Below are 17,263 nucleotides of genomic sequence, written 5' to 3'. Positions count from 1 at the left end.
TCAGTTTGGGCTCTGTAACTTTAGAAGGCTATAGATAGAACTCTGCTGTTAAAAGGAAGAACTTTAAATTACACTCACATATTTTCCAAGCCCTAGTCCACCTTCTCTCCACCTTTTATAAGAGATATGAGTCCTGGACTAAGAAAAACCTCTTTGGAATGAATCTAAGAAAGAAACTATAAAATAACCTTCCAAGAGAGTCTCTTATGGAGAAAAATAAAATGTCACCTCTCTTGCTGTCGCTTAAAAATGTGTTTTCCTGAGAATCAGAAGACACATGGAAGGACTTCTTCAAGCCACATGTGTCTGCAGTAGTCTCTAGAGAGATTTAAGAAATAAAATTTCTCAGGCTTCCCTGGTGGCGCAGTGGTTGGGAGTCCGCGTGCCGATGCAGGGGACACGGGTTCGTGCCCTGATCTGGGAAGATCCCACATGCCGTGGAGCGGCTGGGCCCGTGAGCCATGGCCGCTGAGCCTGCGCGTCCGGAGCCTGTGCTCCGCAAAGGGAGAGACCACAACAGTGAGAGGCCCGCGTACCGCAAAAAAAAAAAAAAAAAAAAAAAAAAAACAAAAAAAAAAAAAAAAAAAAAAAAAAAAAAAAAATTTCTCATTCTTAGAATCTTGCCTGTCCATCGCATAAATTCCTATTGCACTCTGCCTCTAGAAAAATACTGTATTGTTTTGCTCACCTGAAATTCAATCTGAGATCAGACTTCCAATTTCTGTTTGGAAGGTTGAATTTTATAAAGGAGATTTCCAAGCTTATCCATCTAAAATCTACTCGTTGAAAGCTCTAGTTCAGCCACTGTGAAGTTTCACAGAGGTTGAGTCCAGTTTGAGAGTGGTCTGGGAGCCTTACTTCAGCTTCACTTTTCTATAGAATTTTGGCTATACTCCCACGGAAAAAAAGAAAACGTGAATCTAATTTTTCCTTTGTTAGCAATGCTCATAGAATATATTGGTTAAAGCAGAAGTCCTTTTAATGAATTGTGAATTTTTCGATGGTCATCTGTGTGAAGTTTCCCCCTGTTCCCCACTCCCACCCCAGGATAACTGTGAGTATGTAGTGTAAAAATGGAACTTGTTTTTAAAGAATATATTTTGAAGAAGAAATTCTCCAAAAGCCTCAATACAAGGTGGATGATTTGCTTCCTTTGTTATGATCAGACAGACCACATTTACACAAGAGTAAGAATTTAAACAGAAAAAATAATCTATAAGGAAAAGGATTCAATTTGATTCTTCTTGAAATGTTTACATTATTAAGTGTTTTGGGGGGTTTTTTTTGCTCTAATTTGTGTTTGGTACCACAATTCACATTGGAATCACCCTGGAAATCTTGTTTCAATTAATTTCTTAAGACACTTCACCCATTTAGCGACAAGAATATCTTTGATGACTTAAGTCAAAGTATCAGGTATTAATCCATGTCAATATGGCTGCTGGACAAGGGGTTTCCCTGTACATTTGAAACATATACACTAGTTATGAAACCAGAGCAAGAGTGACACAGGCCTTCTACTAGTCAGACATTTCAGCATGCACAAAATAAATATCTGATGATTTAACTAATGAGAAGCTACTGTATAACACAGGGAACTATACTCAATGCTCTGTGGTGACCTGAATGGGAAGGAAATCCAAAAAAGGAGGGGATATATGTATATGTATAATTGATTCAATTTGCTGCACAGCAGAAACTAACACAACATTGTAAAGCAACTCTACTCCAATAAAAATGAATTTTTTAAAAAAAGAATTAGGTAGAACATTTGTCTACATTTATCTACTCATATGTGTCTATTCCCTTCTTTATGCAGGATGTATATAATTCTAGACATTTTAATTCCTCCCATCTTCCTAAAAGAATTAGATAAATGAGCTCCTAACATAGTAGAAGATTTAGAAGATTATTTGGCAGGTTCCAAAGGCTTTCTGAGCCCTTAAAAAGATAATGAATTAAACAAAATAACAGTAAAGGCATGATTGATAAATAAGCCAGTGTTTGTTTGTGAACTGGTGAAGCACACAGCAACCTAAGATTTATTGTCTGAGAAAAACCAAGACAGGCCCTCTTCCCATACTTCCTTCTATAAATAGAAAGGTATAAATGCATAAATATATTCATACATCTCAAGTATACACATTGCTTTTTTTAGGCTCTGGACGTGCAGGCTCAGTGGCCATGGCTCACGGGCCCAGCCGCTCCGCGGCATGTGGGATCTTCCTGGACCGGGGCACGAACCCGCGTCCCCTGCATCAGCAGGCGGACTCTCAACCACTGCGCCACCAGGGAAGCCCCCTCAAATATACACATTGCAAGAAAGATGGGAAACAAACGAAATGAACCGTCAAGAGTAGTTATTTCTGAATGGTGTAACTATAGACAATTGTTATTTTCTTCTCTTATTTTTTTTTACCCACTCCTTAAATTTCCTGTTATTTTTAATCAGAAAAAAAAAGTATTTTGATACCACTATTTTTTTTCTATTGATAACCCCCTGCATGTGGTCTTTTTAAAATTTTTAGCAAGGAAAAAATGTTAAATAATTTTAGCATTCAAGAACATCTATGACCTAAGTGCCTAAGAGCAAGAAATATGAAAAGTTTGATCCAAATATAGAAATTCACATGCCACAGATGGGGCACCTAGAACAACAACAAAGACAAAATGTATTCCGGTTCAAAAGTGATGGTTGGTGAGCACAGTTTACATTTCATAGTTTATAGCAAAAGACTGTTTTGTTAACTTTGCAAGACCGATTCATTACATGATGCAATGAACAAAGAGGTAAAAACTACAAATTATCCACCGAGAATTTGTGGGATATTTATAAGGAACTGAAGCAGAATTTGGTTATTTTAATATAGTCAGACAACACGGTGAAAATTGTTGAAGAAATTTACTAGATGTCTTCTTCAATTGAAGACACTTTTTAGACTCAGGATCCTCAGAAGCCTAATTCCTTAGATTCCTATTGGCCTTACGTATATGTATAACTGAATCACTTTGCTGTATACCTGAAACTAACACAACACTGTAAATCAACTATACTCCAATATAAAATAAAACTTAAATTAAAAAAAAAGAAACTATACTTACTAATGCAATAAGGCATGAACCAAATGAAACTGAAACTATTGAAAACACAGAAACTCATGATTGGGTTTCACGAAAATATGAACGTGTACAGAGTCAATGTGGACACCTGGATTGAGCTTCCATTTCCTCCCCTTAGTGCTACACTTAAGATAAATAGGATCAAAGTCTTAGAAAAACTGCAGAGCCATACTGTGGAAATTAATTTGCAATTTCAGAAGAGAGCTACAGGTAAAAGGAAGAAAGTTAACAGCTTCTCCCATTTTCCATAAGTTATGCGTCTTGACTGGAGAAGCAGAAGGTCAGAGAAACAGAAAGGATGGTGAAGGTGACCCTGATGAGCAGTTCCAGGAACCTGAATGAAGTCCTCTTGTCTGGAGAATGTCATGGATCCCAAGTCAATAGGTTGCAGGCACGTTCTCAGAAAACACGTATCTTGTTTTGGGTCAACGTGAATGACACAGAAGAGTCAACTTTCTGTCATGATATGGGTCACAGAAGGTTTTTGAAACTTCTATTTTTATCATTGAAGATCTTAGCCGAAGGATCAGAATGAGGAAGTACCCATGCTCCTGGATTAATCGGAGGAAATTTTGAACATCTATTGACTTCAAGTAAGTGTATGTTCAGATGTTTTCTGGTTTTTATCCTCTCTGTTTTGGGGTGGGTAAATCTCCAGAACAGGTGGTATTTTTTTTCCAAAGCAACCATTTATGAAAACCCCGTATAAGTTAGTGCTTTAATGTACTTTGATCACATTAATCCTCCTAAGGTAGCTATTACCAGCCTCATTTTTTCACTGAAATGTCTGAAATCCAAGAGAGTGACATGATATGCCTAAGGTCTCACAGATTGCAGGTAGAAAAACTGAAATGGAAATCTATGTTTTCTAGCTGGAAATTTCTAACTTTTCATATATATCATGCTTCCTTCTCAAGTTTTACCTTTCTCTTTTTTTTTTTAACTCATGACAGCTTCTTATTATACCAGAATATCATCAGGATCTCCATCTATCTACCTATCCATCATGTTAATGATGGGCCCATTGTTCTGAGTTTATGAAGAGCTCTTTATGAAGAATGGATACAAAATGTTGTTAAATGCTTTTTTTTTTTCCCATGGGTGGGAATGCTAAAGGATTTTTCTCCTCCAGTTTAAAATAAGAGAATTATGTTAAAATATTTCCTAATATTGATCCATTCTTAAATTGCTGGCATGAACACCATGTGGCCAAGGTGTTTTCTCTCTTAGTGTGTTGCTGCATTCAATTTGTTCTATTTTATTTATGACGTTTGCATTTATTCATAAGTGAAACTGGCCCACAGTTTTATTATATTATGTTGGTATGTGAAGTCTGTTGTGTCCAATGTCCACTTTAAAAAATGTCTTTGTCTGGACTCATGGATTCCTTTATATTTGGGGAGAGAATTCAGCTAAGGGAGAAAAGAAAGAAAGAGTAGAGGTTCCCATATCTGAAGAGTATGACTCTTGTCTTTAGCTTCCATGGCTGTCTTTAATGAGCAAACTTCCAGATGGATGTGGATCACAGAGCTCCTGCCTTAACCTCTCAGCCTAGACCAATAAGTTAATTTACGTTGAAGGGGACAAGAACCGCCAAGAAAGAACAGTATCCTTCTAATTGTGGAGACAGGTAAAAGTATCTCAGAGCTAGAAATTCCAGACCATTTGGCCAAAATGTTAAACACCACCTGCCTCTGTAAAAACATATTGTTTTTCAAAAACAAAGTGTTCCAGATAGAGGGCAGCTAGTCTACCAAGCCGGTCTACCAAGGACTCCGGTCCTGCCATCTTTTCACTCTGTCATTCTCCATGTGTTGGCAAGATGCTACAGCGATCCCGGGTGTCACGGGCTGACATGACTGTATCATGAGAGGAAGGGAGGTATTTCCTCCCGCATGCCTATTTTACTAGGTAAAATGTTTTCCAGGAACTCCTAGTGGACATCTCCTCCAGTCTTTTTCACTGGAATTAGATCTCATACCCACATCATAGGGGCAAAGGAGATGAGAAGAAAAGTATAAGGTGTATTCTGCATCTACTGTGGGAGTGTGTTCTCCCGCAAGCAAGAAAAGAGAGAGAAGAGGCTGTTCTGGAAGCAAGCAACAATTTGGTCACAAAAGAAAAGGGGAGGGACTTCCCTGCACGCAGTGGCTAAGAATCCACCTGCCAATGCAGGGGACACAGGTTCGATCCCTGGCCCAGGAAGATCCCGCATGCGGCGGGGCAACTAAGCCCAAGCACCACAACTACTGAGCCTGCGCTCTAGAGCCCGCGAGCCACAACTACTGAAGCCCGCGTGCCTAGAGCCTGGGCTCCGCAACAAGAGGCCTGTGCACTGCAACAAAGAGTAGCCCCCCGCTTGCCACAATCAGAGAAAGGCTGCGTGTAGCAACGAATACCCAACGCAGCCAAAAATTAAAAAAAAAAAAAAGAAAGAAAAGAAAAGGGGAGGATGGGTACCCACATAAGATCCTCTGGAGAGGAAGGAAAGAGCAATGAAGGAGGGAGTATTTGGGTGCAAAAGACAAAACATTGCTCACTTCCCAATGCTGACTAAGAATTGTGTAGGAAGGTGCGGTTTTCTTTTAGTATCTTGCATGTAGTGGTCTTTGAATCAACTTTTAATTTTCCCATGAGGTTGAATGGATTTAAAATGTAAAGTCAACAAGGGTTAGATGTATTCATTCACATGGTATTGAATCACCCACTCAAGATAGAAATATTTGGGGGCACATCTGATTTTTCTGATATTGAAATCACGGAATACAGTAGTTGGCTTTTACAACCATCGACAAAGACTGAGTCTAAGCCTGGACCCTGCAGTGGTTCAATCATTGTTACACCTGCATGGGTATGTTTGTCATATGAGACTCCAGACTGCTATAGAGAACTATAATATTCCCACATCCCTCTTCATTTTATTAATCTATTGATACTATCTTTCATTATGGGGATGAAAATGACTGAAAGGGAACAGAGATTATTTATTGTGGAAGGGGAAAAAAAAAAACAAACGCTTTCAATATGTCAATAAAGAGTACCCAATTCCTTTTCATTCTTTGTGTTAAGTGTGTGTTACTTAGTCTTACCTCATCTGTGTTTAATAGGCTTCCTTCATACTCTCTCCATGAAGCCAGAGATGTACATATTAAATACAGGAGTTTTTGACAGCTTCTCCTTCCCTAGGGCAAGATTGCTCAACTAGTAGTAACTAAGATATCTTTTGACAAGTGCGGCTAAGAGCTGGTAAAGCTTAGTCAATCTATATCAGCCTTGTTGGCACTTTCTTTCCATTTCAGACCTGTATTGCCTTGAATGATGGGTACTGAAGAATAACTACAGAAGCTATAAAATCCAAGAAGGGTAGTAGATGAAATCAGGCAGGGAGGGTTAGTGGGGATGAATGCAAAACCAGACTCATATTGATCAGAGCAAGGAAAATACTTTTTCCAACTACAATTGCAGCTGAAACCCACAAATTAGATGACTGAAGTAATAAGACACGTGAAATGGCTTTTAAGTCCACTACGCACTCTGTGTAATAAATTTCAAATGACATGGAGGCTTTTAGTGGAGAGAATGATTTATTGCCATCTGCAAGAAGGAAGCTTTCAGGGATTATCTCTAAAGTGGCAAAACACTATTCCAAATTTCACAAAATTAGCGAAGCTTAGTGAAGCTTGGTGACTGAACTGACAAGCAAGCTCAAAAAAAAAAAAAATTAATGGAACAAAAGTACTGCAAAGGTGCACTTTCACATCCCAATAGTTAGACATGTATTATCTCCTCAAAAATATTCAAATTAACATTCGATGAAAATCTCCTTTAATTTGTTAGGAAAAAATTCCTGAGAATATTTGATTTTTAAAATTATTTTTAATACGTGGGTATATTCCAAAATGATACATAGAAAAGTCTAAATATATTCCAGCTCATGTTCAGCATGGAATGGACTAAACCCTAAATAGGTTGGACTTCTCTTGCCTCAGGCAACATCTTCCATGATTCCTTTACTTGGGAAAACCCAAGACAGTTCACCCATGAACTTCTGAACAAAAGATGGACAGAACAGTCATGGCGCTCACCTTACATCCTGGTCTTTTAAGGAAAATCGTGATTAAGCAACTCAGGCAAAATCTGAGGGGCCTTACAAAAATATATTACTTGCCAAACAAAAAGAAAATAACAGAGAAGTCTCAGGACTGGGACAGGCAGAGATAGGAAGACGCTGTGAAGTCTGAGACCTGGAAAGATTTTCTGGATCTGGGATCTATCTCATGCTTTCCTCCTGTCTAACAAGTCTTTTAATTCTAGCCAACTGCAAAGAATGGGAAAGCTAGGAATCTAGAAGTATGTCTTTTCTGCGAATAACAGGTATTCACTGTCAGAATTTTCAGATTCCAACTGTGCAATGATCCCAGGAGATTTCTTTTCTTTTCTTTCTTTCTTTTTTTTTATCCTGACCTAGCAGCACATGGTTGTCAAGAGGGGGCAACAGTAGACTTACCCACATTTTGTCCCCTCCAGCTCCATTCCATCCCTTCTTTAACCACTAGTCCTCTCACTTCTGTAGGACATTCATTTGATCCTGACTGAGATATAATTGGCATCCATTAATTAACCATTTATTGCACCTCCTTGTTTTCCTTCTGTGTCACCTATTTTACCACCACAAAGACTCAGATTTCATTATTTCATCTGCCAAGACTACCGTCTAAGAAAGGAGATGTTTTGGATATTAATACAGTCTCCTTTTTCCCCCTCTAAATTTAATGGAACTGTATTCCAACTTTTAATGATTTCTCAATTACAGTAAGATTTTTAAAAGTAGCAAAAAAAAAAGTATCTCTTTCAATTCACATGATTAAAGTGAGTATCTTCCTTAGACAATCTGCAAGTTGCCAATCTGAGAACTGTACATGGTTTAATTTTTAATAAGTGGTAGGACTAATAACTAAAGTGGAAGAGAACTGTACAGTTTAATATTGCATTTTTCTTCAAGTCCTCTTCATATAAACAAATTCCTGCTGCAAATGCTAATCAGTGATTAAAAGCCACAAAACACATTATATTTGAGGTAGCCAGTGTCTTTGCATATGGCAAGGCATACTCTCCCACTAATCAGTTACTAAAATGCTCTGTCTTACAGAATCAAGACATGAATATCAAATAAATCAGTTTTTTCCAACATTTTCATTGGCACTAAGTCTGAAGATGAAGAGAAGTAGTTCTCATCAAAAGAAATGAAATATTCCTCAAGCAAGTAGACCCATAATTTTACAAATGTGAAGAAGTCAGGGAAGGGGTCCCAAAACCCTGTGATCTGCATTCAGAGATGAATTAGTGACAAAATGTTTTCTCATTTTCTGAGTTAACTGAACGACCTGTATCCAGAAATACTGGTACCTCACCATAAACACTATTCAAAAATAATATAATTCATTGTGAAGTGGTTCTTTCTTGGAACCCATCTATTCTAATTATCTCTTGCTATGTAACAAACCACTCTCCACACTAGTGACATTAAAATAGCAACCATTTTATTATGGTCATAGATGCTGTGGGTCAGGATTTTGAACAGAGTACAGTGAGGCTGGCTTGTCTCTGCTCCAGGGCATCTGGGACCTCAGCTCAGAAGACTCAAGTGGGTTGAGGGTGACTCAATTAGGCAGGGGATGGAATTATCTGGAAGGTCCTTCACTCACGTGTCTGGTGCTTGAGTTAGGACGACCCAAAGGCTGGGCTCACGAGGTCTGTCGATCAGCATGCCTGCATGCAGTGTTTCCATGTAGCTTGGGCTTATCACAGCATGGCAGCTGGGCTCCAGAGAAAGCCCTGAGACGGAACAGCTGGTAATTGAGTATTCTAGGAGATCAACGCTAACAGTGCTTGGCCCTTTCTGGCCCAGTCTCAGACGTCATGCAGCATCACTTCTACCAAGTTCTATTGGTTACAGGTGAGTCCTGGAGGCCAGCCCAGCTTCAAAAGGAGTGCCACGAGACTCTTCCCCTTGATGGGAGAGACTCGAGGTCACGTCACTGAAGGACATGTGGGATGGAAGATATTGCTGCAGCTCTTTTTGGAAAATAAAATTTGTCACCCCAAGGAAGGAGGACGGAATATGAAATGCCTTTAGCATCTTTTAAATGCTATTCTCTCCGCTAGGCAATATACATGTAATGACATTGAGTTACCAACTACTTCATGTATCAGTCCTAGCACTTGCCACATTATATTGAAAATATCTGTTTTTAATCTATCTTGCTTACTAGTTGGCAAATTTCTCCATACCAAGAACTCCCTTTGAATCTATTCCAAGTGTCTTGAGTATCTGGCATGTAATAGATGCTCAAGTATTTGTGAAATAAAAAATTATCTCTGTAATTCATTCATTCTATCTCACGTATTCACTACTAATTATGTAGTAATTATTCATTTACACATGTTTTCTCTGCTAAATTCTCTGCCTCTTGCTCAGACTTTGTCTTATCTCCAAAACTTAACCATCTGCCTGGCACAGAGTAGGTTCTCAATAAGCTTTTATGAAACTGAACTGGTCTTTTTTGGAAGATGGCTCCACCACGTGGAAACCAATAACAAACCTGGTGGGATGCTGAACTTCCACTTTATTCATGATCCTATAACAATAGAGACCAAAAGAATGTATTTCTTTTATCTTACTGCTTCAAAACAAACCACTTCAAAAGTTATTGACTTAAAACGACGACTGTTTTATTTTATTTTATTATCATCTGAGATTCTGTATGTTAACTAGGCAGTTCTAATATTGGTTGAGCCTGTAGTTATCTGAGGGCTCAGTTGATCTGGAACCACCAAGACGGAGTTGTCCATGGCTCAGATGGGCAACAGACAGGAATGTTGCCCATGGCTCAGATGGGCAACAGACAGGAATGCCCAATGGCTTGGGCATCTCACAGCATGGGGGCTGGGTTCTGAGAGGGAATATCCAACAGCAAGAATTACAAGAAAGAAGAAATGAAAGCTGCCAGTTCTTGTAAAAGCTAGACTCATAATTGCCCAAGTATGACTTGGGCCATATTCTATTGGTTAAACTATCATAGCACACATTCAAGGGTAGAGAAGATAAAGTTCAGTCTCAAAAGGGACCGGTCAAGAATTACAGGCACCTTTAACCACCACAGAATGGGAAGAGTGAAAAAGGAAAAAGCAAATGAAGACTACTCTGGTACAACTTCTCTGTGTGAATAATCAGATTAATCAGACATGACACAGTTGGTTAAATAAAGCCCAAGGCAAGTGTTCTGACGCTTTGTGCAGAGTCAGAAACAGAAAACTTAATTTTTCCCCAACTGTCCAATAGGGCTGGGATGCTCTACAAAAAGGATTTATGTTATTTCTTTATGAAGCGTTTGAGATAACCTAAGTGAAGAGCACAAGTTGGTTGGACATATACCAGCTAACACCCTGAACATATGCTCATTTATTTTAACCAACGCAGACTGGAAAAAAAAAAAAAAGTGCATAGGAAAATAGTCATGATGTTAGTTTTTTTAAAAAGAGAGTTACAAACCTTGTATTTATAATATCACCCCAATTATGTTTTTGTTTATACTCAAACAAATTGAGGTGTTGGCATTTAATACAATAGCACATGAAAACTCAAAATTTATTATCTTTTGCTGCTTTTAGAAGAAGCTCCCTGTACATCCTTGGGGGATGGGTTTCCAGAAATTAGATGTCAAGACTGGAAGCTTCTTAGCTCCTGGAATGTTAAATAGTCTTAAGTTGGGTGTCAGGGCTTGGGATCTGTCCATCTTGAAGATGGAGTTGTTCAGACGAACCTTAAAATACTGCGATAGAAATGAATGGGAAAGAAAGGTGGGTATTTCTGAGGTTTAGAGGAGAGCATGGCCTGATTTGGGGATAGACAAGCAACAGTTGGAAGAGTGGAGGGGTCCTCAAGATCATGAGAAAAGGACGAGAAGGTGGCAAATACCTTCAGTGAGTGACTCTAGATGGCAACTTTAAGTGTGTTCGAAGAGCAAGCAGGAATGGTGGGATCTCCAAATGGTGTGTGACAATGGCCCTAAAAGCAGAATATTAAGCTCTGTGGCTCTGGAAGCACAGGAGGTCTCCACGAGGAACAGGGCAGGGGCACTGGGAGGCAGTCTCTAAATAAACTAAAGAACAGAAGGTCTTCCTAATTTCCTGGATCGCAGAAATGCTGTCATTCTGTTCAAGCCTAAGAAAGGGGGAGCAGGCGCTGAAAATAACAAAGATTGGACTTCAACCATAACAGACAAGAACAGAGTCAGATGAAATTTGATTGTACCCAGTATTAAGAAATGTGAGATACTTTTATCTTAAGAGTAGTTTAGACCTTTCTCTCTCTCATACACACACACACAGACACACACGACACACATACACACACACACACACAAAGGCATGCACACACATACATATACACAAAGGATAGAAAAAAACATACTTATAACTATTAACAATTGTTATTTATATGCTAGTAAATTACGGCTGACATTGTTTAATTTTTCAGGGGGTTTTTTGTGTTGTTTTTTTTTTTTTGCAGTGAATATACATTAACTTCAAAACTGCAAAAACATAAGGAAAAAATAGAACCTAATTAGATGACAAGCAAAAACCCAAAGTATATCTTATTCCCCAGCAGTACCTCTTGATCTGTAATCAGGCACATGGCTCCAAGCAAAATTCAATGAGTTTACATGGTCAAAAATAGAGCAAGAAGACCATAGCCAAAATAGTTCTCCTAAGCAGAAAAGAACTAGTTGCCCATTGTTTACAAATCCTGGCATAAACAGTGTAACAGCTCTTATTTTAGCATGCTTGCTATCTGTTTTCACTACTTTCAAAAGATGGAAGATTACTCTGAAGCAGACTCTAGAAATGTCTTTAGTCGTATTTCAGTGAAATTAAGCTTTCTATGAAATAGAAAACAAATAAAACATTTGGAAAAAGTATCCATTTTACATTTACGTCTCTGGAAGAGGTGAGCTCTACAGTGAGGTGAAAGGGAGAAGGCAGCAGAAGGGAGTGAGAATAGGTCAAGATATTGTTTTCAAAAAAATAACAAAAGGAAGAAAGAGAAAGAGGAGGAAAATAATAACTTACTGAGTAACAACTATAGTTTGGTGCTTTATAAGCACTAAATTGGCTGGAATCTTTTTTTTTTTTTTTTTTTTTTTTTTGCAGTACGCAGGCCTCTCACTATTGTAGCCTCTCCCGTTGCAGAGCACAGGCTCCAGACACGCAGGCTCAGAGGCCATGGCTCACGGGCCCAGCCCCTCTGCAGCATGTGGGATCCTCCCGGACCGGGGCACGAACCCATGTCCCCTGCATTGGCAGGCGGACTCTCAACCACTGCGCCACCAGGGAAGCCCAGCTGGAATCTTTTTAGGTGCTGTTGAAGCGGCGTGAGCATCTTTTATGACAGTGATATTTCCAGCCCATATTATGGACCAATAAAACATAAATTTCTTTCTCTTAGACTCCATCAGCAAAAAAAGATGAAACAGTGTCGAGGAAATATGTACTCTCTTTCATCAAGCAGTTGAAGGCTGAGGGCAAGGATGGCAAAGGGATTGGGACCAAGGCAGAAAAATATGTCTGAGTGACTTCTGAGTTTATCAACTGGACTTTTAAAGTATTGTATCAGAGCAGCTTAACCATGGAAAAAACCACTGAATTAGGTTTCTCCAGAGAAACAAAATCGATAGGATGTCTCGAGAGATGTATTTTAAGGAATTGGTTCACATGATTAGATGAGCTGACAAGTTCAAAGTCTGCAGAGCAGGTTGGCAGGTTGGAGACTCATGGAAGAGTTGATGTTGCAGCAAGAGTCCAAAGTCAGTCTCAAGGCTGAAGTCCTTCTTCCTCAGGAGACCTCAGTCTTTTCTTTCAAGGCCTTCAGCTGATTGCACGAGGCCCACCCACATTATGGAGGGTCATCTGCTTTACTCCATGTCTACTAATTTAAAGGTTAATCACATCTAAAAACTACCTTCACAGCAAGATCCAGACAGATGTTTGGCTATCACAGCCTAGTCAAGTTGACACATAAAATTAACCATCACAAAAACTAAACACTCAAATGCAGAGAGAGCCCAAGAGAAAATAAAAGATGACTCAATTAGATAATGAAGTGGTTTATACTGAATATAATTTTGTCTAAGCATACTAAGTTCTAAGTTGGAACACCAGTCTGAATGTAGCTATTCCATAGTGGGTGGAAGCTGAGCTTCCTGTTAAAAAGAAAGGAATCAGATTCCATCTGTTTTCTGATCAGGTGAACATTTTAAAGTATCTTTTCTCTGAGTCAGCTTTCACTTTGACATTCTGCTTTTCGGAAAAGACCATTAATTCCTGTGGTCCCATTGCTGTTACCGTGATAAATTTAAATTATACCTGGGTCTCAACCAAGACCCTCATCACTTGGGCACCACACTTAACCTTATTTTCTTCCATTCTCCAACTGCAACTTTGGTTGCAAATCAACAAGTCACTCTGTTGTTGCACAGACTCTCTCTACTATTCACACTTTGCAGTCATATTTATTTTCTTCTCATCTACAGACTTCCCTTTTTTTTCCTGCCTATTCAGCAAGTGTACCAATCCTTCACAGATCGAAGTAAGTTCTACCTAGTCTGTCATTCAAGTTCATCTATGAATTCTCTGACTATTCTTGCCAATAGTAAGTGCTCAGTAAGTCTCTCTTTACTAAATATTTTATAATATAATAATGTAACATAATATTAATGATACTATTGCAATAAATTCAATTTCATTATTTTTTTCTACGTTTACTGATACAAAAAGAGGAACAATAAATATGTCATCCAAGGAATTGCATTCCTGCCCAGTGAGAAGACAAATGATTTACAGTTATAGAATCACAAAATTTTACTTTCAATAAACAAAACATCTACTGAACTCATATGATATGTACAAAGAACTGGGCTATGCTCTTGAGATAAAATGAGAAATGTGATCATAATCTAGTAGGGAAAAAAATAAAACAAAAATCAAATGTATTTTCAAAATAACATGATTCCTGTTTAATAGACAGAGGAGCAAAATGCTTAGAAACCATCTCATGCAGCTTCCTTATTTTAAAGCTGAAGACACCAAGGCTCAGGAAGAAGAAATGGCTTGTCCACAGTCATATGTATATTTAGGACTGGACTCCAAGCCATTCATTAGTTGATTCAACTAATTACAGTCTATGGGGAGAAAAATGTCTACAGAGAAAAGCGTCACCCAAATAGCACAGCAAATCAGCACAGCTCCAGATTTCACCTGAAAAACATCTCATCAAGCTCTCAGGCCAGGGACTTTGTTGTCGTTGTTGTTATTGTAGAGAAATGGCCCAGCCAGGAACAGTAGAGCATTAAACTCACCACTAAGGCCCTGACATTGCTGAGATCTTTACCACCAGTGAGTAGCAATTATTTTTGTAGTAGAGGTCCATGTCCAGAGAATTGATTCTCCAGTGCATATGCATATACCCTATTAGCCCCACTTGACAAGTGGGAGCCAGGCTCATGCCTGCCGTGGAGGCTACAATTGCCTGGTCGAACAGTCTCTCTTCATGCATAAACATGACTCCTGCTATCACTAATAGGAAAGGGTTCCACAGTGCTGAGGAAAATAGAGCCCACAGTCTTGTGGTAAATCAGTCAAACGTGACATGCTCCGTGTGAAGGGCAGCACCGCCGCTGATGAAACGAGCAAGCCGGTGTACAGTACAATAATGTGTCAAAGCGCTTCGGTGCAGACAGCTGGTTTGAAGCTCCAGGAGACAAAGCAGGACTTAAAACACGAGTCATTAGAGGGAACCCAGGTACAAATGTCCATGCAGAAAACATCGTGGACTGCTCTCATTAACGTGCCCTTCACCTCCCCTCCCTCCTTGCCTTCTCTTGGTCACTCTCCTAGAAGCAAACTTGTGAGTCTGGACAAGGTGTTCTATCATACTGAGTTGACAACACAGCTTATCTGTGGTCTGGTTGGATGAGACACAGGCCTACGACCAATCTCTGGCTGTCCTTTAACATCAGGACCACAGGACATGCTGTGCCGGACAAATCCGCACAGAACAAGGCTCTCCCCTGATGTCCCCCTGCCCACCTTTTTACCTCTTTCCTACACCACACTGTGATATAGTGGCATAATAAGAAATATACTTTTGATGTCTGTCCCTGGTTCTTGGCACAGAGATCCTAAAACCCTTGGAATTTCTTGAGTGATGGGGTGAGAGAAGCACCTTCTGTTATTCATGATAAGCCCCTTTTAACCATATCTGAGTTTAAGCTAATGAGGTGATTCTTGGAGGATAGGGGGCTGGTTACCAGGGGAACCAGCCATGTGATTAGAGGGTTAGAGCTCTCAGTCCCACCCGCCAACATCTGGGGATTTAATGACCAATGGCCAATGATTTAGTCAATTATGCCTACATAACAGAACCTCCGTAAAAACCCCTCAGTGACAGGGTTGTGAGAGCTTCTAGGTTGGTGAACATACCAAGGTCCTGGGAGGGTGGCATGCCTGGATGGGGCATGGAAGTTCCATGCCCCTTCTCTATACTTTGCCCTGTGTCTCTCTTCCATTGGGTTGTTCCTGAGTTGTATCCTTTATAATAAACCAGTAATAGTAAGTAAAGCGTTTCCCTGAGTTCTGTGAGCCATTCTAGCAAATTATGGAAGCTGAGGAAGGCATCATAGGAGCCCTCAGTTCATAGCTGGTCAGGCAAAAGTACAGGAGGCCTGGGACTTCCCTGGCAGTACAGTGGTTAGGACTCCGTGCTTCCACTGCGTGGGGCACGGGACTGATTCCTGATTGGGGAACTAGGAACCCACGTAATGCACGGTGCCGCCAAAACAATAAAGAAAGACAAAAAAAGTGCAGGAGGCCTGGCTTGTTATTGACATCTGAAAGGGGGGGCAGTCTTGTGGGGCTGAGCCCTTAACCTGTGGGGTCTGTGCCAGCTCTGGGTCGATAACGTCAGGACTGAATGAAATTGTAGAACACCTAGTTAGTATCTGTAGAGAACTGAAGAACTGCTGGGTGTAAAAAATACGTACACTCCGTAGTAGAAAAATAGTTTTTCCTTTACACATGTATCTAGGGCCCTCTCACCTCCCTACAAGCCACACCTAATGTGCACCAGGATCCTCTCTGAACTCCCAGCCCTTTGACATCTGCCCCAGGGCCTAGACTTGGGCCTTGCCTAACCTTTAATCTCCTTTCTCTTTGCCCTACCTTTGTCCTCCTGCCAAGCCTAACTGACAAGATTAGGAAAGGAAATAATCCTGTCTCAGAAAAGATAAATGTACTGCAGCAATGGCCACCTGTATAAAAGTATCTTCAGGTAAAAGAACAGGAAATACATTCAAAAGACGCGAAGATGAGGGAAAGGGCAAGTGGAGGGTAGAAGATTGATTTCTGTGCAGGGGACATTTCAGTTCTGCTTCAGATAATACCACATTAACGCTACCAGCTTGAGGTCTGCAGATCCTGCACACTTCTGGGAAAGATTTCTTGCAACCAATTCAGAAAAATAAGTTACAAAGGCAATTTGACAACGACAGTCCTTGAAGACTTTTTAGATTATTTATTTCGTTTGTTTATTCACTCATTCATTAACAACAGCTATATTTACAGTTCACTATATAGATATTGTGCTAGTCTCTAGGGGCCTAATGTCTGTAGGAGACATCTTTTCCATCTTCCAAGGAGTTTAGAGTCTAGAATAGGGCTCAGTACACTTTTTCTGTAAAAGACCAGATAGTAAATATTTTAAGATTTGCAGGCCATCCTGTTTCTGTTGGAACGTCTCAACTGTCGTTGTAGTGCCAAAGCAGCCATAAATAAATATGTAAACGAGTAAGCGTGACTATGCTCCCATAAAACTTTTCTTATGGACACTGAAATTTGAATTTTGTATAATTTTCACATATCATACAAGATCATTCTTCTTCTGACTTTTCTCAGCCACTTAAAAATGTAGGAACCTTTCTTAGCTCACAGGTCAGACACAAACAGGAGGTGGGCCAGATTTGGCCTGTGGGCTCTAGTTTGTCAACCCCTCCCTGGTCTACAGGGAGAGACCCAGGCATCAGAAGAT

The sequence above is a fragment of the Phocoena sinus genome, chromosome 11 (genome assembly GCF_008692025.1).
Source record: "Phocoena sinus isolate mPhoSin1 chromosome 11, mPhoSin1.pri, whole genome shotgun sequence".
Classification (NCBI taxonomy): Eukaryota; Metazoa; Chordata; class Mammalia; order Artiodactyla; family Phocoenidae; genus Phocoena; species Phocoena sinus.
This window is presented reverse-complemented; position numbering follows the sequence as displayed.